Source organism: Scardinius erythrophthalmus, assembly GCF_964197995.2.
Source record: "Scardinius erythrophthalmus genome assembly, chromosome: 1".
In the NCBI taxonomy this organism is placed as follows: Eukaryota; Metazoa; Chordata; class Actinopteri; order Cypriniformes; family Leuciscidae; genus Scardinius; species Scardinius erythrophthalmus.
In genome coordinates this window covers 37,586,137-37,599,557 of record NC_138221.1, presented here as the reverse complement: position 1 = coordinate 37,599,557, position 13,421 = coordinate 37,586,137, and positions in this window count along the sequence as shown.

Here is a 13,421-nt window from a genome sequence, read left to right as displayed (position 1 = left end):
TATCCATTAATAGTTTAATGAAACAAGCCCTATAGTTTTAAAATGCAAAACCAACATTCATTCAATCCAGATTTGTTTCACAGAAAAGTAGTGTGAATAATCTCAGACAAATCGGCCCCCATAAAGTCTCATCTCTAGCTATTAGGCTTTCAGATTTCACTTATCAAACATCCAGGCTGATGTTACTAGTGTGCAGAATAACCAGTCAGGTCAGGGCCCTTCGTGTGCCAGCATGACTGACTTGGCAATATGAAAGCCCAATAATGTGATGGAGAGGCAATTTACCGCAGCTCTCCATCTTTCTCTATGACCTTTCCTCAGATGTCTGTAATGTATGTGTGTGTCTCCCACCACAGTAAATAATGCCGTGCTGGAATCTGGGACCTTTCAACTAACCTGTGCTCAGCATCCGCCTTGCACCTCCCATCATCAGCAGGGAGAGGGAAAGATTGATGCCCAAATTCAGCTCAGTCCGCCCACAAAAACATCACTGTTGCTGCAAAATGCTGAACCCATTATTTCCCCCCCGAAAAATAAACAGATATTGCGACGAATTCATCAGGCTGAATGATGAGTGACAGGAGCGTTAATGCGAATACGTTACACCACAAACATACGGATGAACGCCCAGAGGACAATTTGGGAAAGAAACTTTACAAGCAAATGAGCCACATTTCAGGAGACGCATAAATCAATTATCATTGTAAAGGGTTTGACCCGTGTCTCACTTCGAGGAGATGAATTTGCTTATAGAACAAATCCATCTTTTGAATCATCCTTCAGTAAAGACCAAAGAAAGCTGATGAATATTTGATGCGACCTCTGCGTGGGAACTCAAAACTCTGGAATCATCAGATGTGCTCTCAGGTGTTGAAATGATCAATAGGAATCTGCTATATTTCTGCATTTGGATGTTTCCTCGAATTCGCCTCAAATTTCTTTGCCCTTGTTTGGTCTTCAGTCACCCATTTCCGCACGACATGCAAAAAAATAATCGCAGAATCACGCCACTTTACGGGCGGAAAGGTCCATTATCCGAGGACATTTCGAAACCGTTAATTTTATCGGCTCGTTCGGCAAGTGGCCATCCGGCCTGCTCTTTATCTTCTAAGAATAGCCGGCACAGGAGATGAGGAGCTGCAGCTGTTCTTCCTGAATCTCATTTACCTGCTGTCATGTCCCTGCTCTGAGACCACATCAGTAATTAATAGGGGCTTTTTTTCCACTGGCATCATCAGGAGAAGCCCCTCCAGCCACTTTCCCGAACTGGCGGCGGGACGAGCAAGACAACAGCAGTGGTTCTCTGGAGACACGTTGGCGAAGCGGCAACTTTGAGAGATCGCTGAAAAATTGAAAAGGTCGCTTTTGAAAAGGAGGCTGGTTTGGGCTGGAAATTAAAAGCAGCCAGGCCATCCACCGAGAAGCCAGCAGTGTTGTTTTAATCATTGATTGATTTACAGCTTCACTTTTGTTGGCTGATCTTATCCTGCCATTAAACACTCTGTGCGCACTGTAGCTTCCATAATGGGATTCTGAAGAAATGCATTCTTCATGGGATGCGATCCAAAAGCCTATCTCCTCTTAATAGCAGCACAAGATTCTGCAAGGATACGCCCTATGAAGTATGCATGACGCGGTCCATGCGCGTTTTGATCTCTGGTCTCGCATGAATTGGCTGATGCGTCGCTCTCGATATTGCTAGCTACATTTGCATTAGAGAGGAAGCCACTGCAAGTCAGCAACAACTTCTGTGGAATTAGGGAACACATTCTAATTATCGTGAGAGGGGGAATGAATCCATTTGCATAGCACTACGCATTCATGCACACCTCGACCACGGATTCTCCTGGGCCTTGTGAATGTCTCTGCATCTTCAATTAAAAATCAGAAGTCATTCAAAGTGTAGTCACCTTGAGACTGCCGAACACCGAGATGCATTGGATTCCTCCTCCTTTTCGGGTTGCCCTAGAAGACTTAAATCTTCTAAATTAAATTTCCAGTCAACAGTCAACCCAGGCTCAATGGAAAACCGTGCTGGTGGTGACATTTAAGCAAAATGATATTATGTTGTGTGTTGTCTTTCACACCACTTTCAAAGTGAAATGAGCAGCCTAAAGGTGCATTGTTATTTCAGATACAGATGAAGGTGAATCCAGCACATTTATTATGTTGGTTGTTGTACGTATCGCAGCATTTCGGAAATAAAATGTCCAGTGAGTGGTGCTAAAAGGTTAATGATCATATATAACAATAGCGTAGCACATAAACTCATACACATTCATAGGGATCCGCAACAACGATTAAAAACGCTGTATTCCGCTGCAAGGCCAGTAGTTGGCGATGTCACTTTGTAAAGAAACACTACGCGTAATATGAGGAACACGTAATACGTATGACATCACCGTTTGGCATTTTCACAAATTCGTGTTTTTGTAGTTTACACTGAGACAATAACAGGGCCGTTTACTATGGAAGCTTGTTTTCGCCACAGAATAAAACATTTTAAAAGATAATTGCGACTTTTTATCTCAAAATTGCGAGTTTACATCTCGCAATTCTGAGATATAAAGTCAGAATTGCGTGAAATAAAGTCACAGTTGCATGTTATAAAGTCAGAACTGCGAGATATAAAGTCAGAATTGCGTGAAATAAAGTCATAATTCCGTCTTATAATGTCAGAATTCTGACTTTTTTTCTCGCAACTGCGACTTTATATCACGCAATTCTGACTTTATAATACGCAATTGCGAGATATAAAGTCAGAATTGCGTGAAATAAAGTCGCAATTGCGTGTTATAAAGTCAGAATTCTGACTTTTTTTCTCGCAACTGCGACTTTATATCATGCAATTCTGACTTTATAATACGCAATTGCGAGATATAAAGTCAGAAATGTGTGAAATAAAGTCGCAATTGCGTGTTATAAAGTCAGAACTGCGAGATATAAAGTCAGAATTGCGTGAAATAAAGTCGCAATTGCGTCTTATAAAGTCAGAATTCAGACTTTTTTTCTCGCAACTGCGACTTTATATCACACAATTCTGACTTTATAATACGCAATTGGGAGATATAAAGACAGAATTGTATGATATAAAGTCGCAATTGTGTGTTATTAAGTCAGAATTGTGAGATATAAACTATTCTGAGATAAAAAAAAAGTCCGTCTTTTTTTTTCCCCATTCTGAGAAAAGATGTCAGAATTGCGAGATATAAAGTCGCAATTGTGTGAAAAAAAGTCAGAATTCTGACTTTATAAGTCACAATTGCGACTTTATTTCACGCAATTCTGACTTTATAACACGCAGTTGCGACTTTATTTCACGCAATTCTGACTTTATATCTCGCAATTCTGAGAAATAAAGTCAGAATTGCGAGATGTAAACTCGTAATTGTGAGATAAAAAGTCGCAATTATCTTTTAAAATGTTTTATTCTGTTGCGGAAACAAGCTTCCATAGTTTACACAATATACCGTAAAAAAAAAAAAATGGAAAGCTTTTTATGTATTTTAAATGTTCATTCACACAACAACAGCATTTTGGGGCCTGAAAATGCTAACTTTTGAAAACGGGATTCAAAGTGCAAGTTTTTCATTAGTCTCCATGTAAACTAACAAAAACGTGAATTTGTGAAAACGGTGACCCCAAGCATATGCATATTAAGTGTTCAGTAGTGTTCAGTAGTGTTCAGTAGGTGCGTAGTGTTTCTTTACAAAGTGACATCTCCAACTACTGGCTTGGCATGAATTATAATAATTTTCACAAATCCGTGTGAACGGGGGTCGTTTTGACAATGTTGTCGTCTGTCCGCGAAAAAAGCAAAGGAAAAACTTTTCAGTTTTTAGTACATCGTTGTCGTGGAAACGTTAAAGAAAGTAATATTAGCATTGAGAATGAATGAGGAAAAGTCCCACGTGGGGAGGCAATGCCTCTGTTAGCAATTGTGCTACACACGACTAATCCCGTATCTCATTTTCTTGCAAAGTTAAAGTAAATACACTACAAAACCTTGCTCAATCAGAGACATATTTATTGCATGGAAAGAGCAAGAACACGCCAAACCCACGGCACGCTGTAGGGGAACAAACTCAATGGGCTCAGGGGAAGCAAGAGAGGTGCTGCGGCGCTTCCCATTATAACTTTGAATGAGTGTCATATTTTGTAATATTAATCATCATTTTAATGTCATATTTCATAATTTTTGCAAAGTTTTTGCCATTAAAAATGGACAAAGGCATGACTAAACAAACCACCCCATAATTTACTTTTACATCCTGTTGACATTGTTACATCGAATAGCTCAACACTGTATAGCCTAATCTGTGCTGTAGTAGTTCACATGTTCAAAATTTCATCAGCACCACTCGTTTAATTTATACTGTAGCTGCTCATTTATATCTGGCTAACACATAGTAGTCAGATGACAACAGGGGTTTGATGGAGGTACGTTGGACTGCATATGAGGGTTTTATTTGAAAGAGGGGTTCACCCATGGATCCTGATATTTTCTCTTACACTTGATCAATTTTAATGATGTCATTTTCTGAATGAATACACCGCGTGACGCCCCGGCAGCTTATAGTGTGTGAATGTCGTCATGCTTTAGTTCCCTCGCTGCAAATATGCTCATAATGGTAAAGTCCCCTAATGGTGCAGGTAATAATAATGAAATTAAATTTTAAAGTCTCGTGTCTTTATTTTAAATTAGAGCAAAGCACTGGCCATAATGGATATGAAATGGTTCCATTAAAGGCACTTTCTCAGTGTCTTACAAAGAACCCAGATAAATCTTCCCATTATACACATAGATAAATAAATGTCCTGATTAAATTACTGTCTAATTGGTCAATAATAGAACAGACCCATGGCAGGTTATTTCAGGGTCCATGTGAATCGTACCAAATGTTTAATGATATTTCAATTCAACACTGAAAAACAAAAGCATTGAAGAGATCATTTTGAATTTCATAAGATGGACAAACTGAAAGCGGTGGTCACAGGTTAACTAAACTATGTCTAATCTGAATGATGCTGGAAAAATGATCTGACCAAGTTGAAAGATTATTTATCAAATCTGTCAAAACCTTATGTAACAGCTTCATCTCTGAAGTAACCTCATTATTCATAATGGAGAGTGCAAATCACTGGCTCTATAAATCAGTAATTTTGATTTGAATCATTATGATCTGTGTGATTCTGTTCAATCAATCACGCAGCAGTCCAGAAGGCTGTAGAATTATATTGATTCTGATTCTGAATTTCATTACGCTTCTGAGCAATGATAGTTTCTCAAAGTTATTATCAGTCTTTTTTTAGTGATTGTACAAATGTGCCTGGTTGTACTCATCTGGACACAGGCTACAGTACATAAAACACACACACACGCATGCACACACACAAAGACAGCCATAAGTAAACAAAGAGGATGCCTAATAATAGTGTTACTATGTAATTAGTGCCACGAGAGAAAGAGAACAGGAAAGAACAGTGCAGGACAGAATATGCCAGCAAACTCATATGTGAAAGGGATGGAAGAAACAAGCTGTTGTTGTTATACAAAGCATGTCTCTCTATCGTACAAGTGCTTTGCAATGCCCATGATGGAGTAGGAAATAGTGTCACCATTGCTGTAGCTGGTTGTCAACATCCCAGTAATGAGGGGGTCTATTGGCAGACAGCACACAGGGACGCAGGCTTTGATTATTCAGACTTCCACTGGTTTCCTCTCGTACTCTGACCAACAAACTAATCAGCCAAGTTGTTGTGTCTGTTGTTACCATCCACACTAATACACCCCCGTGCACAAATCAATATATCTATTTATATTCACCCTGAACATTCATGCTGTGAGGATAGACTTTCCAAAAAGTTATTCTGAAGAAGAAGAAGAAGAAGAAGAAGAAGAAAAAAAAAACTGTGTTGCCGGAAAGGCATAATCAAACATTTAAATTCTGGCACAGATTACAGTGAGATGAACTTGGGAACTGGATCCATCTGATTCATGAACAAAATGTTCAGTCTGAATTGCAAACACACACACACACACACACATATTACAATAAGGTTTAAAGGAGAACTCCGGTCAATTTTAACATTGAGCTCATTTTTTTGTACATTTGGAGTGCTGTCAAAAGTAATCGAGTGTAGTCCAAAGTAATCGATTGCCGAGTTCACGCGCGTGATCATAGGTAACTAAACCTATGCGCGTGAACTCGGCAATCGACTACTTTGGACTTCAACCGAAAACAGGATGTAAACACAGGTATTTGCGCTGGCTTAAATAACATATCTTTCACATCTACTGCAGTCAGATTCACTCGTGTTAACTCAGAAGGAATCACTCACATTTTCTGTGCACTTGTAATGACACATCAAGGATGTTAAGAGGCTAAAAGCAGGTTTAGTACTTGCCCCATTGAAGTCAACAGGGTACAAATTTTAAAAATAGAATAACTTGGTGTAGGCAACACCGATTTTTGTCGTTGTTCTCTGTATTGACAGCACTCCAAATGTACAAAAAAATGAGCTCAATGTTAAAATTGACCGGAGTTCTCCTTTAATCATAAGGTTTCTTTTGTTAACATTATGAACTAACAAACTGACGCGAGACTTTTGCCTCAATAAAGTCCTAATTACTGTTTATTATTAGTTAATAAGGTAGTATTTAAGGGCGTTTTCACACCTATAGATTGTTTGTTTTCCGAAACAGGGACTTAATTTGTTACAATTAAGTACATTTGCGAGTACATTTGTCCTCTTATTGGGCAGAGTTTCCTTTGCGTCATCCATCAAGATGATTGACAAGTTCGCTCCATGAGCTTATTGTGGCTTTATTTGTAACTGTCGAGACAAACACAAACGCTATACAAATGTAGACGTCATTCTCGCTGTTATATTATATACTACAGAAGACCTATATAATTTAACAGCGAGAAAGAATTCCTAAACGAACTGAACCAAGGGAGAAAAGCACCTCAGATATTGGATTAGGAATGTAGAATATGTCATGCAGAACAAGGCATTAATATGTGCTTTGTAAGTACTGATAAACAGCCAATATCCTAGTAACATGCTAATAAGAAACTAATTAATAGTGAGAATTGGACCCAAAACTAAAGTGTTACTGTATATTTATAAATTAACATTATTATTATGGATTAATAAATGCTGTAAAAGTGTTCCGTGGTGCATGATGTTAAATGACTTGAATCTAAGGTAACACTTTAAAGCAAATTCCCATTTGTTAACTATAGTTAGCTAGCAAAAACTAACAATGAGCAATTTCTTAGAGCAATTATTAATCTTTGTCATTGTTACTGTAGGTAATAAAAATGCCATTGTTCATTGCTTATTCATGTTAGTTCAAAGTACATTAAGCTAAATTTGTTTTTAAAAATGTATTAATAAATGTTAAACTAACTTGAACTAACAATGAACAATGCTTCTACATCATTTATTAATCTTATGTCATGTTAACTACTGTAGTTAATTCATATTAATAAATGGATCCTTTGATCCATTTAAAGCTATACATCTTTCAAATTGATCTGGAGTTCTGGAGTTGACAGCTCACTGGAGAGGAAGATTATCTGTGAATAATTACTTAAACTTAGGACTGTTCCTCACACATTTTTGAATTCACGCAGATTTGAAATATAGTGCCATCGATACTATGGAAAATAGTTGCGTGAAGACTCAAAAATATATTTCTTTGAGTTCTTCTGAAAAGCTAACAGTGTATGGGTTTGGAAAACGCTATCTCACAACCAATTCGTACAAATTTGTACGAGCGAGGTCGTATGAATTTGTACGAATTAGTCACCTCGTAAAATTCATACAAATTGCCATGAGATCGGGTTGATTCGGAACAACATGAAGGTGAGTACATCATGGCAAATTTTTCATTTTCCTTGAGGCTATAGAAAACAAACAATAATCCGGTAATAATGATGTCAGATTCTACAGAATGTTCTCCCTATGGCTCAGAGCATGTTATGGGCTGCTGCTACATTAAATGCTATGTGTGCATTTTTGTTGGTGGGGGGCAGTTTGTGTGACAGGAAGGGAAACAGTGTTTTTAGGCATGACCCATATGGTCAGCAAGCTTTTCTTGCAGAGGGATGACTGTGACTTGGCTTCATGGAGCTGAATTGTGCAAGGTCAGCCGGTAGCATGGGAGTAGGCTGATGCCCTGCTCTCTCACTGCGGAGGTTCTTAATCAGTGTGTCTAAATCCACCTCCACTAGTCCTGCCCTGCCCTGCCCTGCCCGCCAGAACCAGAGATACAGTCACCTCACACCACTGAACACAGTCACTGAAATTGATGAGAGGGTTAAAGATCAGTGATGCAGTTTCACCTACACTGCATTGAAGGCGAAGACAATAAAGAAATACAAAATATAAAATAAAACATAAAAAAACATGATCGAACGAACAGACACAAACATTTCAAGGTTGAAATAATTAAGATTTCTTTATGAAAGAAGTATCTTTTGCTCAACAAGGCTGCATTTTAGATTTTTTTTTTTTAAAAACAGCAAAAACAGTAATTGTCACGGTTTGTTGCAGCAAAAGAGTAGTTGAAGCAGGATCTGTTTGCAGCAGGTACATTTATTCACAGCAAACACAGGAGCAAACAACCGACTATACAATGGACCAAGAATGTCTAAAACTATAAGAGCTACATACACAGAAACCAAATAGCTAAACAAGGAGCAGGCGAATCAAATCAATTAAGCAATGAGTCGCCATGACAACAAATTAAAACATGATAAGGAACCAAACAAAAAGGAAACGCAGATATACAAACTAAGGGGCCATTTACACAACACCATTTTCAACAAAAAAAGGAAAACTTTTTTTATGCGTTTTGGCCATTTATTCACATTTTGGGGGCCTGGAAATGCAACAGGATTCAAAGTTTTTGTGAACGATACCGTTATCATCTCTGTGTAAACTACAAAAACGCAAATTTGTAAAAACGGTGACATCATGCGCATGCATATTATGTGTTCAGTCTATAGGCGCTTAGTGTTTCTTTACAAAGTGGCATTGCCCACTTCTGGCCTGGCATGAATCATACTAATAATTTTTAGTAGTTTTCGCCGATCTGTGTGAACTGGGATCTTTTTGACTATGTAAATAAGAAAAAAAACGTTTAGATTTTTAGTACATTGTTGTCATGTAAACGTACCCTTAAACCGTTCATGAAAGCAAAAAATCATTACAAGTATTTTCTATTTTAATATATTTTAAAATGTAATTTATTCCTGTTTTCATATTCATGTATACATATACTCTCCCCCCCCCCCCCCCTTTTTCTCAATTTATATTTAGTTTATTTGTAAGAATATTAATTCAAAGCTAAACTGCTATTCTTTTACTCAATCTTTTCTTTTTTCTTTTAAATATGTTCGTTCCATACCCTAGGCTTTGCTATGACTTGCATTTTAAGATGGTCTGGCAACAGTTCATTTGAACTGGATCTTTCCAACTGTCTTTAATTATAAATTGGCCGTGTAGCTTATATAACAAAATTGTTCTGCTTTTGTGTTTATATGAATCTAAATTAGTGTTTTTTTTTTGTTTTGTTTTTTATGTTTCAAGGACTATTAGTTTGCCCATGGAATTATTTCTATTAAGAGACTATGGGTACTTTAAATGTTTCCAAAACAACGACAATAAAACAATAAAAACAACAAAAAGCATTCCTGGAACAATTATTCAAAGCATGTTCATGTTTATACAGTAGTTAAATATCACAGAAAATCTGATGTGCATGGTCACAAAAAAAAAAAAAAAAAAAAAAAAAAACCCTCCTTTAACTGCCAGGCATTCATTTAAGAGTGATTCCATACTCAAGACTCCCATATGAGCATTATGGGAAATCCATAATGTGAAGCCTGCTTTTAAAAGGCCACAATTGTAATACAGTCAGTGTGTTTAACTCTCCAAACATTGTGGGAATGCTATCTGTAATGTTGCACAGCACTCTAGTGGTCACTTGGGGAACATATGCATTTCTTTCTCTCTCTCTCTCTGTGTGTGTGTGTGTGTGTGTGTGTGTGTGTGTGTGTGTGTGTGTGTGTGTGTGTGTGTGTGTGTGTGTGTGTGTGTGTGTGTGTGTGTGTGTGTGTGTGTGTGTGTGTGTGTGTGTGTGTGTGTGTGTGTCTGTGTGTCTGTGTGTCTGTGTGTCTGTGTGTCTTCGTTGGTACACTTATTTCATGAATGAGCCCCTGACATAAGGCTCCAGATGGTAGAAGAGCAATTTTCATTACATGTATTGTTGACTTCCACTCACATCATGAATCTAGCCTTACAGATCAACATGAATCAGACTCTAAGCGACTGAGACGCCGATGCCGTGGATGAACTGGTGCATTCAACCTCTCTCAAAGAGTGCTGATGATGTATTTCATGTGACGTAGATGACCATGAATATGCATAAGGCTATTTGCGATAACACTGAAAGGAGGAGGAAGGAAGTAACTCTGATGATTGTTGGATATTTAAAGTCAACAGGAAATCAAAATCAACTCCATTTACTTTTTTTAATGCACATTCCTGGTCTTATTGTGAATGATTCTGTGCATGTTATGCCAGAGAGAGAAAAAAATCATTATAATTTGTCTTTATAATCAAAATAAAATTACCGAAATTAATCGATTTTTGCTTAAAACTCTAAAACTATATTTGGTTCAACTCTCCATACCAGAAGGTGGCAGTAGTCTGTATTTTATATTTTGCAAGAGAAACCGGAAGAGCTAGGACTGACTCCCGTCACTTCCGCTCTTCTTACCGCGTGCTGGTTGACTGAATGATCTCTCTTATCAACGAGCTCAATCGCAAATTCAACATACTCAATCGGCCGAAAACCGCCAGCAGTGTTTCGACTTGTGCCAACAGTGCAAAAAAACCTCACTTTGTATTTTATAGCATTCCATCCACACTGGCGAAAGAAATTAAGATGTACATGAAATATCACGGAAATCATTTAGTGCCAGTATAAAAAAAAAAAAAAAAAAAGTGGCTCTACACGAAGATAGGATTCTGCATTAACCACTAGTCCAAAACTTTCTCTCAATTCCTAGTCCAACCCTATATTTTTTCCCCTTATCATGTTTAACTCAAAATAAATAAAACAATTAATCACAAAGTAAAATTGATTGTGAATGTGTTGGCTCTTCCCTCAGTGTAAATTCCCCATCCTGCAACTGTTCTATGCATGTCTGTGGGTGTGCAGGACAGACACAGATGACTGTTGCCAGGGGTGGGTTGTCATATCAATGGAGCAGAAATTATTCTGTGAGGTAACCGACCCATGGCAGCTCTCATTAACCCCTGGTGAGTGCACTCTTTCAGGGATATGTGGGTCTGCGCTGCGCCCCGAGCCTTAACTCAGACTCTTTGAATCTGACAACACACATTCTGACAGGAAGCTGCACTCCACACATATGAAAGACATATCAAGATGTCCAAAACATACATCCAGATGTATCTTCTTTATCTACATCAGTTTACTTTGATTAAATTAAAGGGACAGTTCAATCAAAAATAAAAAAAATCAGTCATTATTTTACTCACCCAAAGGTTAAATCCAGCAACAACATGAAATTTTAATTTTCGGCAGAACTATTCCTTTAAATTCTGTAACTGTAGGAAGTACAGACAACATTTGGTGTTTAATGTTTCCCATGTCTCGATTCTGACAAATCAATGTGAATAATTACTCACGGCATGCATGAAACAAATATCTTAATTATCACGTTTTAAGTCACGTCTCCCAACCTGAAAAACGGATGTCCATCATGTCTGTATATAATCTTGTTCTCATTCAGAACTTCAATGAAAGGGAGTCTGAACAAAAGAGTGCAGGTATGTGGCAAAATGTGAGGCTTACACAAGGATAAAATGTACCTCTAATTAAATCCCACCAGCCAATCAGACTTATCTTCCTGCTGCGGGAACAGAAAGAACCCAAACGACATGCATATTTCCAGCAGAACATAAAAGAGATATTAAAATGATAGCCCTCTTCTGTGGGAGGTGTTCATGAACAATGAATGTGCTTGTTCCTTCCTTTTATCGACCATGATAGGCATTTCTCTTGCTTCTTCCTCAGCCTCCGGAGCACAAAACCCATAAAGCTTCTGATTGAACAGCAAATCACTTCTCAGCATGTTTATAACATGCATGCCCATTTTACCTAATGCTAATAGCAGAGAGTGATTATGCTGCTTTAGAGGAAAAATGCCACATTTGAGATTTGTTTTGGCAAACAAATTTCCCTTTACATGATGGCAAAAGATCATGGAACCTAGGGCTGCTCGATTATGGAAAAAATCATAATCACGATTATTTTGTTCAGTATTGAAATCACGATTATGTAACACGATTATTTCACATTTAGACTTTTGGGAACGTGTTTCATTTGTTAAAAAGACACAGTAACACTTTACAATAATGTTAATTAGTTAAAATTAGTTAATGTATTAACTAACATGAACTAACAATGAGAAATACATTTGTTACAGTATTTATTAATCTTTTTTAATGTTAGTTAATAAAAATACAGCTGTTCATTGTTTGTTCATGTTAGTTCACAGTGCATTAATTAATGTTAACAAATACAACCTTTCATTGTAATAACGTATTAGTAAATGGTGAAATGAATATTAACTAAGATTAATAAATGCTGTAGAAGTATTGTTCATTATTAGTTAATGTTAACTAAGGTTAACTAATGCTAATTAATGAACCTTATTGTAAAGTGTTACCTTTCAACAATTCTTAAAAAATCGAAATTTGAACATTTATTGTACTTTTTGAACTATTAAAATAAATAACAGATAATACTTCAATGAGTATTTTAACAATTCCCGCAGGTCTACCACTTATAATGCGGGAAATTCCCCCACAAACATTGATTCACTTTAGCATGTAGATTGTATGAGTAGCCTAAATGAATCCACACAGATTATAAAATCAAATCAATCATTTTAAAACTTTCTAGTTTTCAAGACGCAATTTCACAAACCGAGTGTTCAGCGGTGCTGCGTCTTCTCTCTCTCTCTCTCTGAATGCGTTGGACAAGGCAAGCGTCGAAACTACACTCTCGCGTTCAGGAGTCGGGACATGATGGAATTGTCACTTGCACAATCGGGCCAGCACTGCATCGTAACTAAAGTTTATCCTTTTCACTTCTTTTTAAGTCTTATCAGTTTAAACATTCAAGCTGAGAGTGTTTACGGCGTGCGCGCGTCATTCAGAACACAAGACAAAATTTGAGCGTTCTTTCAAAACAGAATATGGCAAAATAATTGTTTTTACTCGATTGTACTATTTTGGTAATCGTTGGGAGCCAAAATCGAAATCGAAATTCAATTAATTGCACAGCCCTAATGGAACCATCATCATCTCCTCTG